This window comes from Hippopotamus amphibius, chromosome 17 (genome assembly GCF_030028045.1).
Source record: "Hippopotamus amphibius kiboko isolate mHipAmp2 chromosome 17, mHipAmp2.hap2, whole genome shotgun sequence".
NCBI classification, from domain to species: domain Eukaryota; kingdom Metazoa; phylum Chordata; class Mammalia; order Artiodactyla; family Hippopotamidae; genus Hippopotamus; species Hippopotamus amphibius.
Genome location: NC_080202.1, coordinates 61,263,411 through 61,281,158, shown reverse-complemented (window position 1 = coordinate 61,281,158; position 17,748 = coordinate 61,263,411). Strand labels below are relative to the sequence as shown.

The 17,748-nt window shown below is 43.1% G+C and overlaps 1 long non-coding RNA gene across 1 annotated transcript in view; it reads left to right on the top strand.

The window, feature by feature from the left end:
* LOC130840747 (uncharacterized) overlaps positions 1-15,901 on the top strand; it is a 35,950-nt gene extending 20,049 nt beyond the window's left edge. The window contains exons 2-3 of the long non-coding RNA XR_009050053.1: positions 1,866-1,945; positions 15,138-15,901. This is a non-coding gene — a long non-coding RNA (uncharacterized LOC130840747). The remainder of the gene's footprint in view (positions 1-1,865; positions 1,946-15,137) is intronic.
* Positions 15,902-17,748: the final 1,847 nt, after the last annotated feature.

Sequence of the window (17,748 nt, the reverse complement as noted above, 5' to 3'; positions counted from 1 at the left end):
TTCTACACACACCCAGGTAGAATTCTGAAAAATTAAGAATCCAAAAATCTGTGCTTGGGGCCATGTCAAAATTTCCCACAGAAGCTTGAGGACCTCATCCCAGTCTCCAAAAGGATCATGTATCCCTTCTCACATTTTCTGGTTTATTTAGCCCTGGTCCACCACAGAGCAAGACATACAGGCAGTCCTCAACATACAAGGCAAGGGTTCCTAAAATGGCATGCTTGAATTGCTTGCAAATGATCTGGTGTCACTGTCCACGAGAGACACAGGATAAGAGGATGAGCAGGCTTTGTCATACGGCACAAGCCTAAAGGGAGAGCAGAATCCGTTTGCAAAAATGCCTTGGTTTCCCTGTTTTAGGATTTGGTATTTTACTTGGAACGTAACTAAGAACTAGAAGGCGTTTGTAAGCAAGGAATCTCATTAATCGAATCCTGCATTTATAAAGGCCACTCCAGTGGCAACACAGTGAATAAATCTGAGGATGAAAAGAACGGCCATGAAGCCTTCATTTGGGAAGCCGTTGCCGTCACTCCCCGGACTGCAAACCTGCAATCGTCCAGTCTGCTTTATACAGTACGTGCCGTAGCGAAGAATGAGATTCTCTGTGGTCCTAAAGCTTAGCTGCGTTTCACTGAAATATATCTATGATGAGGGTCTCGAGGCAGTAGAGTCAGGTTAATCCATTACCTGATTATTCTCAGGGTCTCCTGACTATGTAGGGCCTTGTTAACCTGCATATGGAGTAGGTTTGAACCTGTGGAGGGCTCTGTTCAAAGCAACAGAAACAATATGTGTAAGTGTGTTGGGTGTGTGGGGGGGGTGGTGATGTGCGTGCTTGTGTGTGTGTATTTTCTGGGTGGGAAAGGTCCACCTGAGGCAGGAGGAGGAAACGGAACAGTGTTGAACTCTTCCTATTTTAATGTGGATTGAAAATCGACACAGCTGTGTATAAGTAGAGTCTAAATACAACCTGATTTTAACTAACTCTTGCAGAAAACTATTTTTCCTAGTAACGTTAAACCCGATTATACTATGGTCTTCAAAATCAAGGTGTTGAATTCATGAGGGATAATACATTCTGTTGACATGAAAATCTATGGGGCCAGTTAAATATATATGCTATTCATTACCTATTACAAAGGAGGTAAACCACTTAAGTAGGGATCATATAAAACGAATTGAGTGGGCACAAAAATCAGAATATTTAACCAACATGGGGAAGAAACTAAAGTTTTTTCTGAATATCTGGTGGAGGGTGGGATCCTACAAAGGTGCTCTAGCCCGAGGAAAATACTGATCCATTTAAATATGTCCCTTACATTAAGAGTGATGCTAGTTTGTAGGTTTCAGCACATCCAAGTTAGATCAGGAAATTCTCCAGACAGCCATTCCTGCTTATAGTTTGTAGTTCTCATTATTCCAGAGAACAGACAGACTCATGGTATATCATCGGTGATCATCTTGGTTTTTAAAATACATCTGCGTGTACCAGAGACGCATTCATAGAGACTCTGACGTCAGACAAGTCTTCCGTCTGCTGGGGGATAACGCCTGTCTGCAGTCAAGCAAGAGTGGAGTGAGGTACAGGTGATGCCAGGTGCAGTGCCCGGGGCTCTTTTAAAGGAGACCCTGGTGGCGTCATAGACCACGTTAGTCTAAAAAGGGAGATAACCAAGTAAGTTGTTCTTAATAATGGTCATCTTCGTGATGCTTCCAGTTAAAGGATCAGCACGGGAGGTATATCTCTGCAGTTTTATATGTTTCATTTTGCACTTGGTCCAAGTCATTGGCCTTAGAATGTGACACAACCCACTTTGCTTGGAAAATCTGGAGAATGATCTCTCTCTTTCTCTACACAGGATTTGCCATGGAGACGTCTCTTCTTCTTCCTGTTACCTAAATTCCTCAGTCAGGGGCAAGAACCCCTCTTCCTGTCCATGTGAGTTTCCCCGGCTGGATGAAAAGGGACCTGGTGGGTGAGGAAAATTAGATTTTCGTGGCAGTTAGGTAAGGAGTGTTTGAAGGGTGAATGACCAGAGTTCGACAGAACTAAATCCACATATTTGCTGAAATGGCTTTAATACCGTGAGTGGAATTCAATGCACAGAAAACGCTCTGATTTATTATTTTTTTAATCAAACTTTGAGATCGTCTCACCCAGCAGTTCCCCCTGATGCTCACCTGTAACTTCCTGGTTGTGTAGCTGCCTGTGACGGCCGATGCGTGTATGTCGTGATCACCTGGCAAACCGATAGTAGTTGAAAATTTTAACTGACCCCACTAATTTCTCCTGCCACTGTGTGTGAAAACCAAGAAACAGAACAGGCTGCTATAGATACCGGATGAGCCACCACACAGAGAGTATTAGGTCAGCTGCAGTAGCCGCTCACATACTTAACTGAGAAATGTGACCGGCCTTCCAAGGGCCATGTGCCAGGAGGAGGTCAGAGCCCTGAAGCACACCCAGGTCTCTCTTTTCTAGGAAGTTCATGTTCTCACTGTTAACCGCGGAAGGGTTGATAAAGGAGAAGGGAGGGGGAGCCTTCTATCTTAAGGTCCTTGTCTGTTTCTCCTGCCCACTCCCCTTTAGTAGACATCAATGAATTGGCTACCTTCAGATGTTTGGTTTTAGTCCTGGAAAGGCGGATTGTTTTTGCGGTTCTTTTCTAAGTTCTATAAAATCGCTTATAGAGCTACCGTGAAGTTAACCAGGTACAGCCTTAAGTTGGGTTTCGGACCCAGGTTCTTGGAGAACGGGGAAAGGACTACCGACGTCTTAGGACGTGATACCTGGGGGTTCAGCTCCTGGTGTAGATCCTTTCTACTGACGGCAGCTTAAAGGGCACCGAAGTGCTTAATCAGAGTCAGGTGTTAGTCTAAAGCTGCAGCTGCTCTGATCTCAGGCAGCGTCAGAGAACCCGCCTCCCCAGTCTTGTGTATCAGGTTACAGCTCAAGCAGAATTAAGATCATGCACTAGATTCCCTGAAATAATGGAAAAGGGCCAACCCGCTTCATGCCTGACCTGTCTACAAAAGAGAGAGATTTCACCTCCCTACGAGCATTCTCCAGTTCCCATTCTTGCCGTGGACACTTATAGGATTGAATCGTATTAGGAATGATGCTAACAATGTGTCCTAAGGACCTTTGGTGCCAGGCATTCCTTGGACCCAACCCCTTTGCAGTTCCTTCTTTCTGTTTAACTCCCTTTCCTTGTTCCTTCACATGGCTGCCGTTTAAATTTCTAGTTCCCTCAAAGCAGAGAGCGACAAACGTGAGAACGAGAACAAAGCATAAAAACAGATGTACTTTTCATCTGCATCACTATCAACATCACAGTTCTTCACGTAGCAAGTTGAAGGCGCCGGTTGATATTTTAGACCATTTCTAGTGCTTTGGGTTAGTGACTCTAAATCAGCCCTTTCCTTTCAGTAATGATCACTGAATAACTTTACAAAAAGGAGGTTTCTAATGGAGGAAGATGGCAGGAAGGGAATCGTCTGTCTCAGGTGGCTAGGGTGGCAATGGTGTTTGCCTGCCCTTAGAAGTGAGATGCTGATAAAATTGTTAAAGACTTTAAATGATGATTCAGATTTAAATCTTCTGAACTAATTGACAAGTTGCTTATTTAGAAGGCAAACAATAAAAGCGAAGGCAAACAAGGACAGAGATTTTTACTTGGTTAATTATCTACAGTGAATGACCTATTCAGCTGAACAGCAAACATTTAAAAATCTCTCCTTGATGTCCCTTTCAAACAAGTTCATCAAGTTCAATATGCCACTCCATGATCAGTTATAAAATGAAAATCAGGACACACGTTTCGGTAAAGAAGTGCTACTTTTGAGTAAAAGAAATTGGCTAGGAAATATGCTTTTGATGCTGAAATTTGGGCCTGCTCTTGTTTTATTTAAAAACCTCCCAGTCCACTCAAAAATGTTATATCCCGAAGCATTGTGTACCCCTGGATATCCACAATTATAAAAATTATATGCTATGTAAAATGCTAATATTCACAAGAGTAACATAGATCAGAATCGGCCACTCAGTCCCCAGGCCAAATCTGGCCTACCTCCTGTTTTTGTAACGTTTTATTGGAAAGAAGCTATAGCCATTGGTTTACATGTTGTCTATGACTTCTTTTGCACTACAGTGGCAGAGTTGAGTAGTTGCAACAAAGACACTGTGGCCTGCAAAACCTGAAATATCCATTCTCTAGCACTTCACAGAAGAAGTTTGCTGACCCTGTGCAGAGTGCTTGAGCTTGCAGCACGAGGTTTCTTTACGATTCCCCTTTGCTCGGGCATGGAGGGTGACAGTAAAACGCATCGTGTTTGCATACGTGAGGCAGAGGGATGTACTGGTTATCACATGCCGCTGAGAAGTGAGTTGGCATCACGGATAAAACTGGTTCACTGTCAAAGATTTTCGTTCTTTCCGCGGTCACTATTTCACATTTTCATGCTGTGGCCCGCGGGGAGTTCATGACTGAGAATGTAATTAGTCGCCTACAGAGTCATCAGCCTTATTTTAGAGAAGTGACTCAAGTGACATATGTACCCTGAGCTAGGATCATCTGTATCTATGCGAGCAGCATGTTGTGTGTCTTTAGCAAGCAGGGCATCCCAGGAGACACTAGGTCACAACAGAGAATCCAGTTCCGATCCAAAACAGGTCACATATTCCTAAAGTCAGGGCCTCTTCCCGCCGTGTTACAGACACGGCGTGGCACCCCAGGGCCCACACAGCTGGGTAATTGTTGACACTGTCACAGACTTTTAGATCTATCCAGGGGGACTTCTCTTTCTCCACGATTTTATCATGGTGACTCTTATTGAAACTGCCAAGCCTTATTCTACACATACGATTAAGCAATTACTGATTCCACCTGCTCCCCTGCAAGTCTGAGAATGGCTGTTTAAACAACAGAGTCTGAAACTGTCATTAAGGCTGAACCAACGGTAAACACGGAGATGAGAGATGATTTCGGGCGCTGCTAGAGACGATGGCCCTGCAGTAGCTGAGCTTTGTTTTTAATAACTTCTAAGCAGGTTGTCGGACACTGCCTCGTGCAGTCCTCACTGGAACTCTGCAGGGGGAGGTAGAGAAAAGCTCAGCACCTGCGGGGTCACTTCATGGGGGGTTCGCTTATTCATCAACACATTCGAGTGAAATTACAGAGTCAACGTCCTGCGGAGAAAATTCACAACTCCTAGGTAGGATCAGATTTTCAGTTCTGTTAGCAGCATTACCTGGTTAAAGGATTGCTTGAAATTATAGCGCTAAGATGTGGCTCATTTGGAATGGGAACCCAGGTATTACGGCTTCAGAGTGTTTGCAGGTAACTTCTCTGTTGCCTCAAAATAACAAGTGTTTACTGAGCAGTTATTGGCTATTCCCATGAAACACACCCCCCCCCCCCCATTTGAGTTTCTGCTCCACGGCAGATGCTACAGGGCAGGCACTGAAGCAAACTGCAGCCAGGTATGTAGGTATTTGGTTATCTCTAACCTACTGCAGTTCTGATGGTTCTCTGCAGACAAAGAACAGGGTGCTAACAAAAAAATGTAGCCTGAAGTCCTGACATGTCAGAGGAAGCAGAGTTTCAGGTGTGTCTTCGAGGATGCGTTGGAGTTTCCTGGCAGATTGAGAGGAGGGAGATGTAGGGGCAGAAATGTCATTCCAGGCAGAGGAATCCGTAAATGTGAACACACGTGACGTCACGGAAAATACTCAGAGATTCGACCCAAATTCAAACTCGACCAAACACCCTGTGCCTGGGTCCCGATACTGTCACTGTGTCAGGTACTGTACTGAGTGCTTTAGTGACATAAGTCCAGTTAATGCTCCCAGATGCACTGTGAGCTAGGTATCAGTAATCCATTTTATGGATAAGAAAGAAAGGAGTCCTGCAAGAATTGCTTTCTCACTGGTGGTGACTGGCTGCGGACGGTACAGGGTTTTGACCTCTTTCTGCTGTCTGCCGTGGAGGTTTTTGTCCTTTTTATGAGGTCCTGGAGCCTCTTGTATGGGACCCTCTGTTTCTGTCCTGACCCATCCTTACCAGGCACTGACCCCAGGGTTTGTCCAGTTCACTGTGAGATAGATGTATCTGTGTTTGACACTCAGGGTGTCACCTGAGACACGTCTAGCTCACTCTGCTCTGGGGCCACAGCCCTGGGAAACTCAAATACTCAAGCCAACTCCTGTTTCCAAATCAAAGAAACAGGAGCATCCTTTGGGCAGAAATACCAAAAAACTCCCTAATTTGTGAAGCGGTTTTAAAGATTGTAAGTGGAATGATTGCTTTGAATACATACATGGCTACCCTGAAAGGCTATTTCTTTTGCTTCCTTTTTTTTGGTTGTTAGCATTTTTCTATACTTTAAAATTTTCTTTTGCTTCTTAATAGAAGTATACTATTGGACGATTTCTTGTACGAGTGAAATCACTCTTCCCTTTTATACTGATTTCTGTTTGTGAATGTCATTGGTATATATCTCAATGTATTTGACTCACTGATGGAGGTGGTTAAAGCCCATGTTTCATGAATCAGAAGTTACGGTGTTCATAAGATATATGACAGTAGAATTCTCTCTCTGGGGAAAAAATGCAGAAAAAAAGAGTATAATTCTATTTGACTGAGTGACATCTTACAAGCAATCTAAATCCAGTGTAGTCACCCCCTGCCTGCTTTGAAGTGAAATCATATTTCTCCACCTACAAGGTGATGCTGCAGATGAAATGAAGTTGGCACAGCTCACAGGGACCTTGGGAAGTAACCAGGCAGAACTGAAACTTCCTTCTCCCACCCAATCCATTAAGATTTCTGTTCTAATTCCCTTATCAAATGCTTCCTTTCCCATGGTGCAGACACGGTGCTAACAGCTTTGAAGAGAGACTTTGCTTTAGTCCCCGTTTCCTGTTACCCTTGGGATTTGGGGCTGTGCTAAGGTACAGAGTAGAGAGGGAACCAGGTTCGCAATTATTCTAAGGGACCTTAGAGACAGGTTTAATCTTTACTTCAATCAAGTTAATCAAGTAAAATTATATTAAAATTCTTCTCGTTCTGTTTCTTGGTGTTTTTTTTTTTTTTTTTCCCCCTTCTTCTTGAGGGAAAGAGAAAGAAATAAAGTCCCACTGCACTGGAAAACATACAAGTCCTCTTGGGATAACAACTCATTCTCCCTCGGGTAACCAGCGAGATCACTTCCTGGTAGCCAAGCTTATAGGTTATTTAAACCACTGGGATTTTGTTAAAAATAGCCATCTAATAAATCTGGCCCTTTTAATTAGGATCACAGCGGTAACTTTTTATGGGTTGGAGAAGGTTCTAAGTAGTTAGGTGGAGTGACAGGAGCTAAGTCAAGACAATGCACTGTCTCCTTTGAGTGGGTTTAAACTCTTCTAAAAGGTTGGGCTTCCAGAACTCAATCCATCTCTTTAAAACTTATCTACCAGGGGAAAAGCCATTTCCTCACATTTTTAGGCCACATATAGGTGCTGCCCTCATTTTACACATCAGGAATCTGTGTTACAGCAAAATTCAATCCAAATGTCCTCCAAGAGCATCAGGGCACTTTCTTGTTTAGAGGAGGCAGGTGGTGAACATTGATCTCTCGCATGCAGTCACTAGATTTCCTCTTTATGAGAAAGTGTGGCGGCTACAGCATCATCATAAGGCACTGAACCTGACCTTGAGGTTCATAAGCCAACCCCTCACAATGCCTCTCGCACATCTGGGACTGGGGTGATGGCTAGCTCTCATGGCCTGAAGTTGCTTCACCTGTAACTGGTGAATAATAGTCTTTAGGTAGTGTCCATCCATCTATTCATTTAACATTGGGCAACCAGTTAAAAAAAAAAAAAAAGAGTAGTGGAAACTAGGCTCTATCAGGCTCTTTCTGTGCAGGAGTTTAGCCATGGCCTAGAATGATTACACATGTACTTAGATATCAATCGTCTCTGGCCTCCAGGGAACCAGAAGGCCCAGCAACCTGCCTCTGGCCACAAGCAGCAGCTCTTCAATCCAGTGATCGGTATAAACACCACCTTTCTCTCCGTTTTCCAAAGCATAGAGAAGATTGGGAAACGTAACTGCCAATTTAGTTGATTACCGTGCATTTTAGAGGTAAGGGCTTGGAGGCATAGAGAAGGTAGCTGAATTGGCCAAAGTTGCACAGCAGATCAGAGGTGAAACTGTCATCTGACTCTAGGTTTATCTGATTGTGATGGTTAATGTCATGTGTCAACTTGACTGGGCTAAGAGATGCCCAGAGAGCTGGTAAAACATTGAAACCCTTGCATAGACACACTCAGGAGACATCAACAATTGAATCATTAAACTGAGTGAAGAACACGCCCCTCACCAGCAGAGGCGGAGAGCATCCAATTCACTGAGAGCCCAACCAGAACAAAAAAGGCAAAGGAAGGGCAAATTCTTGCTTTCTCTTGTTGAGCTGGCATGTCTTCATCTCCCGTCCTCATATGGTGGAACTCCAGACACTAAGGTCTTTGGACTCCAGAACTTACACCAGCAGCCTTCCGCTTCTCAGGACTCTGGCCTCAGCCTGAATTCTAACACTGATTTTCCTGGTTCTCCAGCTTGCAGATGGCAGGTTGGAGATTTCTTGGCCAGTTCTTATAACAAATCTCCTTATATGTATCTGTCTCTTATTGGGTCTGTTTCTCTGAAGGACAATAATACACTGATCAAGGCTATGCTCTTCTCAAACCCTGTGGGAATTATCATGAATCACATCTATGAAATAATTCTAGTTCACTTTTGGTTTGCAAGTGGACTCTGTGCACAGAGGGCAGGGAGAGACCAAAGAAAGAGGCAGCCCCTCCAGATTGGTAGGTGGTAAATTTAAGAAGAGAAGGAACTTACATACAAGGTTTGTCTTGGGTGATGCAGGATGAGTAGATCTCTGTTCCTACCCACCAAGTTCTAGAAGTTGACATAGAGGCCTGAACTGGGTTCAGTCATGTATACCATCCAGATGGTCTCAACACCCCCTTACTCTTTCCAGCCTCCGCTATGGAAACAGTGGGCAGAATGGACATTCCAAGCACAGGAGTGGGGGTGAGAAGCCTCTGATTGCCTGGGTCCACCTCTCAGGTCAACCAATAGTCATGTCATCTTGATGACCTTCTCTGACCGGCTTTCACCCCCCTTTAAGGAACATGATGTGATTCCACTTCCTTACTCTCTTGAGATTGGTGTAGCCAAGATCTGCTTTGGCCAATTGAGAGAAGTGAGAGGACTCGGTTCTGGGTGGAGGCTTCAAGAGCTCCCTTCTCATTGTGACAGGGATGATGGAAGGTCATGTCAACGTGATGCCTCTGTCAACCGAGTGAGGCCAAGTGTCACCTGGACAGACCACGTTGAGTAAAGCCATCGTATGTAGTGCACGTAATGTGACCTAAAAATACACTTGGTTTGTTAAGACACTAATACTCGGAGGATGTTTGGAACCACAGCACAACCCAGTCTCCCCTGAGACCATCACACAGCTGCATAGAGTATACTGTCAGCCGTGTGCTGGTAACTCATCTCTCGGAGGGTGGAGGAAGCCTTCCTCCCTATCGTTGGGTGGTTGTTATGGCGCAAATACTCCCACTGGGGCTGATTTCAAGCTGCTGACGTGACAGCCCTGCATATAGAGTCGGGACAAGAGTTGGGTCCTTCAGAGAAACAGACTCCAACAAGCGGGTAGGAGGCGGGCTCCAGTGTACCACCACCTCGGGGAGTACAGCGTGAGGGAAATAGATGACTCACGGGTTCCTTTGAGCTTGCAGCCTGGAGAAGCAACATTAAATGGGATAATAGAGAAAGATGTCTGTGAACCCCCATTTTATCAAGGCTGTAGTGACTAAAATCACAATCTCTTCTAGCCTTAAGTACAAATCTTTCTTAACCTGGCATCCACCAAGAGGAAGATGTTAAGACTGTTGCCGCGTGAGCTACCAACACCTACAACAATGCCAAACCCTAAGATTCGCTCCTTTTGAAATAAGCGCCAATCCCAAATTTAGCTGGTTCCGCTAGAAATAGGCAGTGCCCTGATGCATACTGAAGCACTTATGTTTTCATGACACCAAATTCTCTTTTGGATCCAGCTAACCTCCCCCTAACACTCTCTTCCAAGTAGTATTTTGAAATGACAGTTTTAGGACAGACTGGGAATAAGTAAACAGTCAGACACATGTGATGACTGTATACTCCTCTGTAGTAGAGACTCGATAGATAAATGCTTATCCGTTTTATTCTATATTTCTGTACACACTAGAAGACTACACTTCCCAGTCTCTCTTGCGCTAAGTTTGAGGCTAGGGAAGAAGAAATGCACAGCACGGCTAGATCTGGCCACACGGTGACTTTTCTTGCTCTCTGTTTGCTAGTTGTATGGCTGAGGGTAGAGGATCCAGGAAAGGACTGCGAGGAGACCCTGGAAAGGATTCGCACCCTCAGCAGAAAAAAGCCAGGATTCCTAGGTGATTGGTGCAAGCCCAGCAGCTAAATTCGAGCTGGAACTTTCCATTGAGTTATTTTACGTTTTTGTTGTAGTTATAGCAAATGGTGGTAATTACCCTGACTGATATATCTCTTTTTTGGGGGAATCTATTTGCCTGGAACTAAAAGGTTAGTGTGTCATTTTGAATTTTTATATGGATGAAGAAACCAGAGCACAGACTATTACAGTAAAACAACTGGGTAAGTCATGATGCTATTTAGATTATCTAAGTGGAAGCAGAGGTAACTTAGGGTTAAGAATCTAATCTGGCTTTATTCAGGTAGTTCATCACAGGTAGAAGTGAATAATTGTTTCATGCATTTCCCAAGTGGAAGAGTTAGGGTATTTTCCTCTCTCTTCATTAACTTTTAAAAGACAGCTGTGGACCTCTATAATAAGTTATTTTTAGAAATATTTATTTTGTCAATGGTTAGAAGAACATTATGACCTATTGTTGAGATCAGCAAAAGTGTAGATTAATCAAAATGCCCCAGGGACTCCCCTGGCGGTCCAGTGGTTAAGACTCCTCACTTCTACTGCAGGGGGCACAGGTTCCATCCCTGGTCAGGGAACTAAGATCCCACATGCGTGGCCAGAAACAAACAAACATCCTCAAATGCTCTAATTCTTAATGTAGTAACTGCTTAAAGGCTCTTGTTCATTTCCTTGCGGGCTCACAAGAAAAAGCAAATGCTTGCTAAACCTTTGTAAGAAAAAGGATTCTTTTGAATCAAATAAGTGATAGCTTGCGGCAGACATCATTGCACCACCCAGATGGCCTTTCAAGGAAGGACTTGCTGTGAAGCTGAAGATTTTGTGATCAGCAAAGCCCTCCGGCCCTGTGCTCCTGCAGTGCCGGCCGCAGCTGCAGAGAGCTGCCTTGCCCAAGGCCGGGCAACGCCTGGAGGTCATTCATCCAATGATCGGTTGTGGCCAGAGTGGCCAGCTCCCCACGGGCTTGGCTGAGGTTGCATCTGGACGTAGCCCACCTGTCTTCTCCCTCTGCCCAAGCCTGCCTCCTGCCTCCTTGCAAAGAGGTGCATCCCTAGCGAACATCATTCCCCCCAAATTCTGTCTCAGCGTCACCTTCTGGAGAACCTAGCCTTTGACACAGACAGTTGAGGGCCTAAAGAACTGACCAGAAGTTGTATATTTTAAACTGCAAATTTAAATATAACTGCTGCTCCACTAGAGGACACACAGATCAGTCCTAGGCTATTATTGCTTTTGCTCTGGAATCAAGGCTGGAGATTCTTAGTCCTGTTTCAAAATTTGATAGCTTTTATCCCCCCCCCCCCATATCTCACTAACTAGGGTATCGGAACATGTTGTTAAGAGATTTCTAGCAAAGGATACTATTTTCTTCCCCTATTCCAATGGAGGAGAGGAAATTGACTAAATCAATGCGACCCATGGCTGTCTGAAATTACCAGAAGCGATCTATTATGTCTTTAAGTGTTTGTCTTTACCATGATTTAAAACTCTATTCATACAATCTCATATGATGGCTGCTCTTGGAATGACAGCCACTGAAGCCTGGTCTGGTTGTTTGTTAAAATAATCAAGTTTATCGCAGTTTGTTACGGCTATATGTTTCTGAGGCTGCAGCTGAGACCATTCTTACATAGAGCTGGGAGAGTTATCATAAGGATGTTATGAAATGGAGAACAAACTCTCCCCTTTGCAAAAATATCTCTGAATTGTCAGCCATAGGGGATGGAATTGACCAATCATGACCTAGTTCTTCAGATTATATAGTGTTTAGCATTTTTTAGTTATCACGTATATTGCTTAGTGTATATCTTATGTCAATTATAATGTATATTTAGTGTATATTAATGGTCACTTGCTGTTATAAATATCTTAGATGACCTATCTCAGTGAAATAACCCTGCAAGGTGGGGTTTCTTAGGGTCATCTCATTTCACTGATGAGAAAACTGAGGTCCAGAGAGACTCAGTGATACATCCAAAGTCATGGGGTTAACACAGATAAAACCAGGATTCATACCAAGCAGCCTCTCATTCACTAGCCTGTAGAGCGAACACGAAAGGTCCTGGTTCCCAGGAGTCCTCAAGTAAGAGTAAATACCAATAAAAAAAGACAACTCACTAAATGATTAGTTGAACATAATAAATGTTTGCTAATTATTTTCATGCGAAAACACTGAGGCACAGGTTAGAATTATCAAATTAAGTAGCATTGCTTTGGGAGACGGAAGCATAGTAAAATAGGATTTAATTGGGATGGGGAGGGATGAAAAGAGGGCGGGTAGGTTAGAATGTGAACAGCTCTCTGGAAAGGGGAGCTTGAATGGGGAGCTGCAGTGAATGGCTTCCTTGGAGCCAAGAGAGAAAAAACAGAAAAGATAGTGAATGTCTCATGACATGGGGGCGGGATTCATGTGATGCATAGAAGGAAAAAAAACTGTGCCAAGAAATGATTTTTCCTTCAGGCTGGTCTTTTCCAACACTTTTCATTTCTTTCCATAACACCGAAGCCCAGTGAGAGTATGATGGTCCACTTGGAATCTTTAAGTGGATTCAGATATATTCAAAACTCTAAAACCATAAAGCCATGCTGATCTCAAAACAACTAAATGTGGAAGTATTTACTTTGCCTACAAGATGGTAGAACTTGGGCACACAAGTGACTTTTAATAGGTGGATAACTGGAGGTTATTTAAATGAGTCTAGTTTCTAATCAAAATTCAACGTGCAAGTTCTCTGGGCTTTTGTGTTTCCTTATTCAACATACACTCCTTTATGAGCCATTTCTGTAATTCTTTGAGTTCCAGCACTAGGTGAGTCACGTTTTACTGAGATAATGTGTTAAGTTTTCAACACATTGGATCCTTGGAAATTGAAAGTATGATTTTTTTCCCCCTTTGTTCTCAAAGAGAACCAAATCTCAAGACTCTTCCAGAGTGGGTTTTTATATCTCAGATCGTCACTTACCTAACCTATTCAGTTCTGCTTTCCTCAAAACATTTTTATGATTGAGCAAGTTCTTTAGTAACTAGCTTTGCAAAGCGGGGAGCTTTTGTTATGGGCTGATTGCACTGTTGATGTAAATTACTTCGAAGTGTGGCAGGTCTCTCTAGAGACAGGGACTCTTCCTGTTGTTATTTTGCCAAAATCTGCCTGACTCTCTGATCTCTGTATTATAAAAACAGAATGCCTATACTGAATCCTGACACATCATAAGCTTGACAGCACCACAGTACCTTTCAAAAGCAGCAAATGTTTCAGCCTGTCTTCTTTCAAAAAAAAATTAAAAAAAAAAATCTGTTCTAATTTCTTAACTGCTGAAAAAGAGCAGAGCTCACATCGTGTGACTCGTGATAACACATCTGGCGCCCTTCTTCCTCTTCTCCCTGCCCCTTGAAACATTGATCCTGTACCCAGTCACCTTCTCACTAGTGGAAAATAGTACACAACTCTTGAGCAGGAGGGGAAGAAGTGTCTGGCTCGATTTTTCGTGATAATTCAGCCAGGCGTTCCAAGAATCAGGGGAAGAGTGTGTGTAATTATTAAGTGTAATGATGTTACAAGGTAGAGTCTGGTCATCTCCCATCAGTTAATTTCTCTACAACCAATGAGCTCTGAAATGGGTGACTGTAAAGGCCATGATGCACTAGTTAAGTTTACCACCGTTACTGCTCTCAACTCAGGTCTCCAGGATAGAAATGCACACGTGGCAAATAGCTAAACCAGCTTCTCTCCATCCCCTTCAGCTATTCTGTCCACAAGGACTGACAGCTGTTCCAACGGACAGCTGCTTTTCTCCTCCTAATCATGGGACAGGGTATGATGGTTTAGGAATAAAATTCTGTGTATGCTTCCCACAATTCTGGGATGGGCGCATGGTAGTCCCAAAAGGTAAGCAAAGAGGTCTGCCTCCCTGGCAAATAGGAATTGATGTATTTCCTCTGACCTCTGATCCAAAAGCTGGGTATGGTACATAAATACGCTCTTTCCATTCCAAGGTCAACACAGCCACACTTTTATTCTGATGTATAATGAATACAACTCCAATATTTAGGATTTAACCAGTACTTAATATTTACTATCTGCCACTGGGCTGGGCTCTATTGACAAATACACAGGTGAGTCAGACGTGTCCTCAACGTGAAGGATGCCCGTGGGCGTCCCTCCCAAACCCTACTGGATGCATTCAAGGGGCCACAAACAAGGAGAGGACGTCGTCTGTGGTGTGGAGGGGGGCCTCTATCAATGTCTACAGGCATCTGGGGTTGTCACACCTGGGGAGGGGTTTGGTGCCACAGACGTCTAGCGGGTAGAGGCCAGGGATGCTGTAAACATCCTACAAGGCACAGGACAGGCCCCCATGATAAAGAATGATCTGGCCCCAAATGTCTATAGCAATGAAGTCGAGAAAACCTGGCATAAAACAACGCCGTAAACAAAGGGGCTGGGGGTGGTGTAGAAAATAACATCTAGCATTTCTCTAAATAAGACTTTTTTTTGAAGGAAGGAAATCATCGATCTTCGACAGAGGAGGTGACAAGGGTGCAGGGATAGCCCTGAGTATGATCGGGAGGTCTTTGTCCGTGTGTAAGGACATTTCTAAAGGCTCTCGCCCTCTGCTTTTAGGAACCACAACTGTGGCGGAGTCAACATACTCACCAGCGGGGCCTTCAAATAACAACAGCTGCGGCATCAACGCGAACAACTCATCCCAAACAAAGTGCTTCTTACGGGGTGACCACTGCTGCAAACACTGCTCATATTAACTCCACAACGCCACTATTGAGTGGGTACTGGTCTTGTGCATGTTTTCTGTAGGAGCCGAGTGGTTCATTAGTGGTTCTGTGGTCCCTCGGGTGTAAGTGGTAGTGCCTTGGTTGGAACCTAAAGGGTTTGGATTCAGAGTCTTTGTTCTGAACTGCAGACAGCAAAATTGCCTCCTCCTACGGGAGCTGCTGAGTTTTTCTTCCATCTCGGCTACGTGCCGGGTACATGATCTTGGATGAGGTTCTTCTCCCTGTGCCTCCCTGGGCCACCTACAAGGCGGATCTGGTTGATTGCAGTTGTGGGTAGGTTTCCAATGAATTAGTGCATGGGCGGCATTTAGAACTGAAAAGTCATAAATTCTCAATAAATTTTACCTGAGGTAGTGGGCAGAGCACACAAACCTTTTGGAGGTGAGTGAAATTGGCCTGTATCCTTTCACTGCCTGTAATTTGCTTTGTAACTTTGATCACATTAAGAAGTTCTTTGGGGCCTTGTTTTTCTTTCTTTTAAAAAAAAAATGCTGAATGGAAATAACCTTTGGGACGAAGTAAATGTGCATTTTTTCTGTGGAAATGTATAATATGGTATCTGAAATAAAGAGGAGTACATCAACAGAAATGGAATCTTAAACATTGTGAGCCGTTGGGGAATTTTTTTTTTTAAACTTTTTATTTGTTTATTTTTTACAATAAACTGCATATATTTAGAGTGTACAATTTGGTATTCCAGTCTCAAATTCCCTATTAGCTTTCTACTGTCACCTGATCTATGCTATTTAAGTGTACTTCCCCCTTTTGTAAACTTTGTTTTGAGAATATTGCCTTCTCTATTTAGATTGCCAGTGTGTGGTCACTCAAAAGTTTTGCATGCTAACAGTAAATCCAGTGTGTGTGTGTGTGTGTGTGTGTGTGTGTGTGTGTGTGTATGTATGTGTGTGTGTGTGTGTGAGAGAGAGAGAGAGAGAGAGAAATGAGCATATGCATGTAGAAAACCAAAGAGTAAAGTAAAGACTTGACATACCTTGTCTACTGGAATCTATAGGCATAACCCCTTGAAAGAGGCCCTCTCAAAGCTTGTTCTGGTGAATGGTTTGAACACGTATTAGCTGCCAGAGGACGTCCTTGACCTGGTTGGAAACCAGGTATAGATGAACATTATCCTCAGTTTTTATTGTTAAGATGTTGTCCGTTACCCAGCACTCATCCTGTCTTATATTCTTGATATTTTTCTACAGTTTATTCCTCTTAAACACTGTAACTTTTTGCTCTTTAAAGATATTTCAATAGAACTGTCATTCTGAATGTATCTTCAAGCAAAGTCCTTTTTAGGAAAACAAATTATAGCTGACCCTTGGAAAACACAGGGATTGGGGCATGGACCCCCTGCACAGCAAAAATCTGCATGTAATTTTTGACTCCCCCCCAGAACGCACCTACTAATAGCCTAGTGTTCATGGAAAACCTTACTGATAACATGAACTATCGATCGACATATATTTTTTATATTACATGTGTTATATGCTATATTCTTACAGTAAAGTAAGCTAGGGAAAAGAATGTTCTTAAAATATCATAAGGAAGAGAAAATACATTTACAGTAATACACATATTTATTGAAAAAAATTGCACATAAATGGACCCATGCAGTCAAACCTGTTTTGTTCAAGGGTCAACTATACATCATGAATTAGGATAAAAATGTATGACTTGAGGTTATCATGATATGCAATTAAAAGACACCTGGGAAGTCATTGACTAACAGTGCTAGTGATTTTACAAATCAGTATTACAGCAGTATAGAGTACATGATATGACAAGGGTTCACGTCCTTTTAGGTCATTAGGTGCATTGACTGTTTTCAAAGAAATTACATTTTTACTCAGATAGCAAATCAGTTACTAAGTTGTATAGGACCCATATGTTATATTTTTATTACTATTGAGATATGTGTTCTGTATTTGACTAAGGGCTCGGATTCCCAAGTCCGATCTTTGAAAATCACTTTTTCCTCTCTTTTAGAAGAAACATGATTGATTTATTCAAATGCCGAAGGTCTAGAGAAAATCCATGAACCAGCTTTGTCGTATATTTTGTGAATGCTTGGGTAAAGTAGCCACATTATTCTGCAGTTTCTAACTAGTTAAGGGTTAGGTCAATGAGTGGATCAGTACAATGCAATAGAGATCAATGAACTTCGAAGTCCGTTTTCTCCATGGATGTTTTCTCTGTTTTGCTATTTCATCCTCTAACTGATTCTTCTGAGTCACAGAAGACATCAGATTCAAGGGAGGGAACAGAGCATCATATCTTCCTGATAAGCTGAGCTCTTGCTCCTCCTAAAACTCTAGTGATAATCAATTTCTTGTCTTCCTCTAAGAGTCTATCAGGATGAACACCCTCCATCCCAACCACCAGTGGACGTCCAGGTCCCCCAGACCTCTGCCACCTGGATGTGTGCGTGCCTCAGTCTT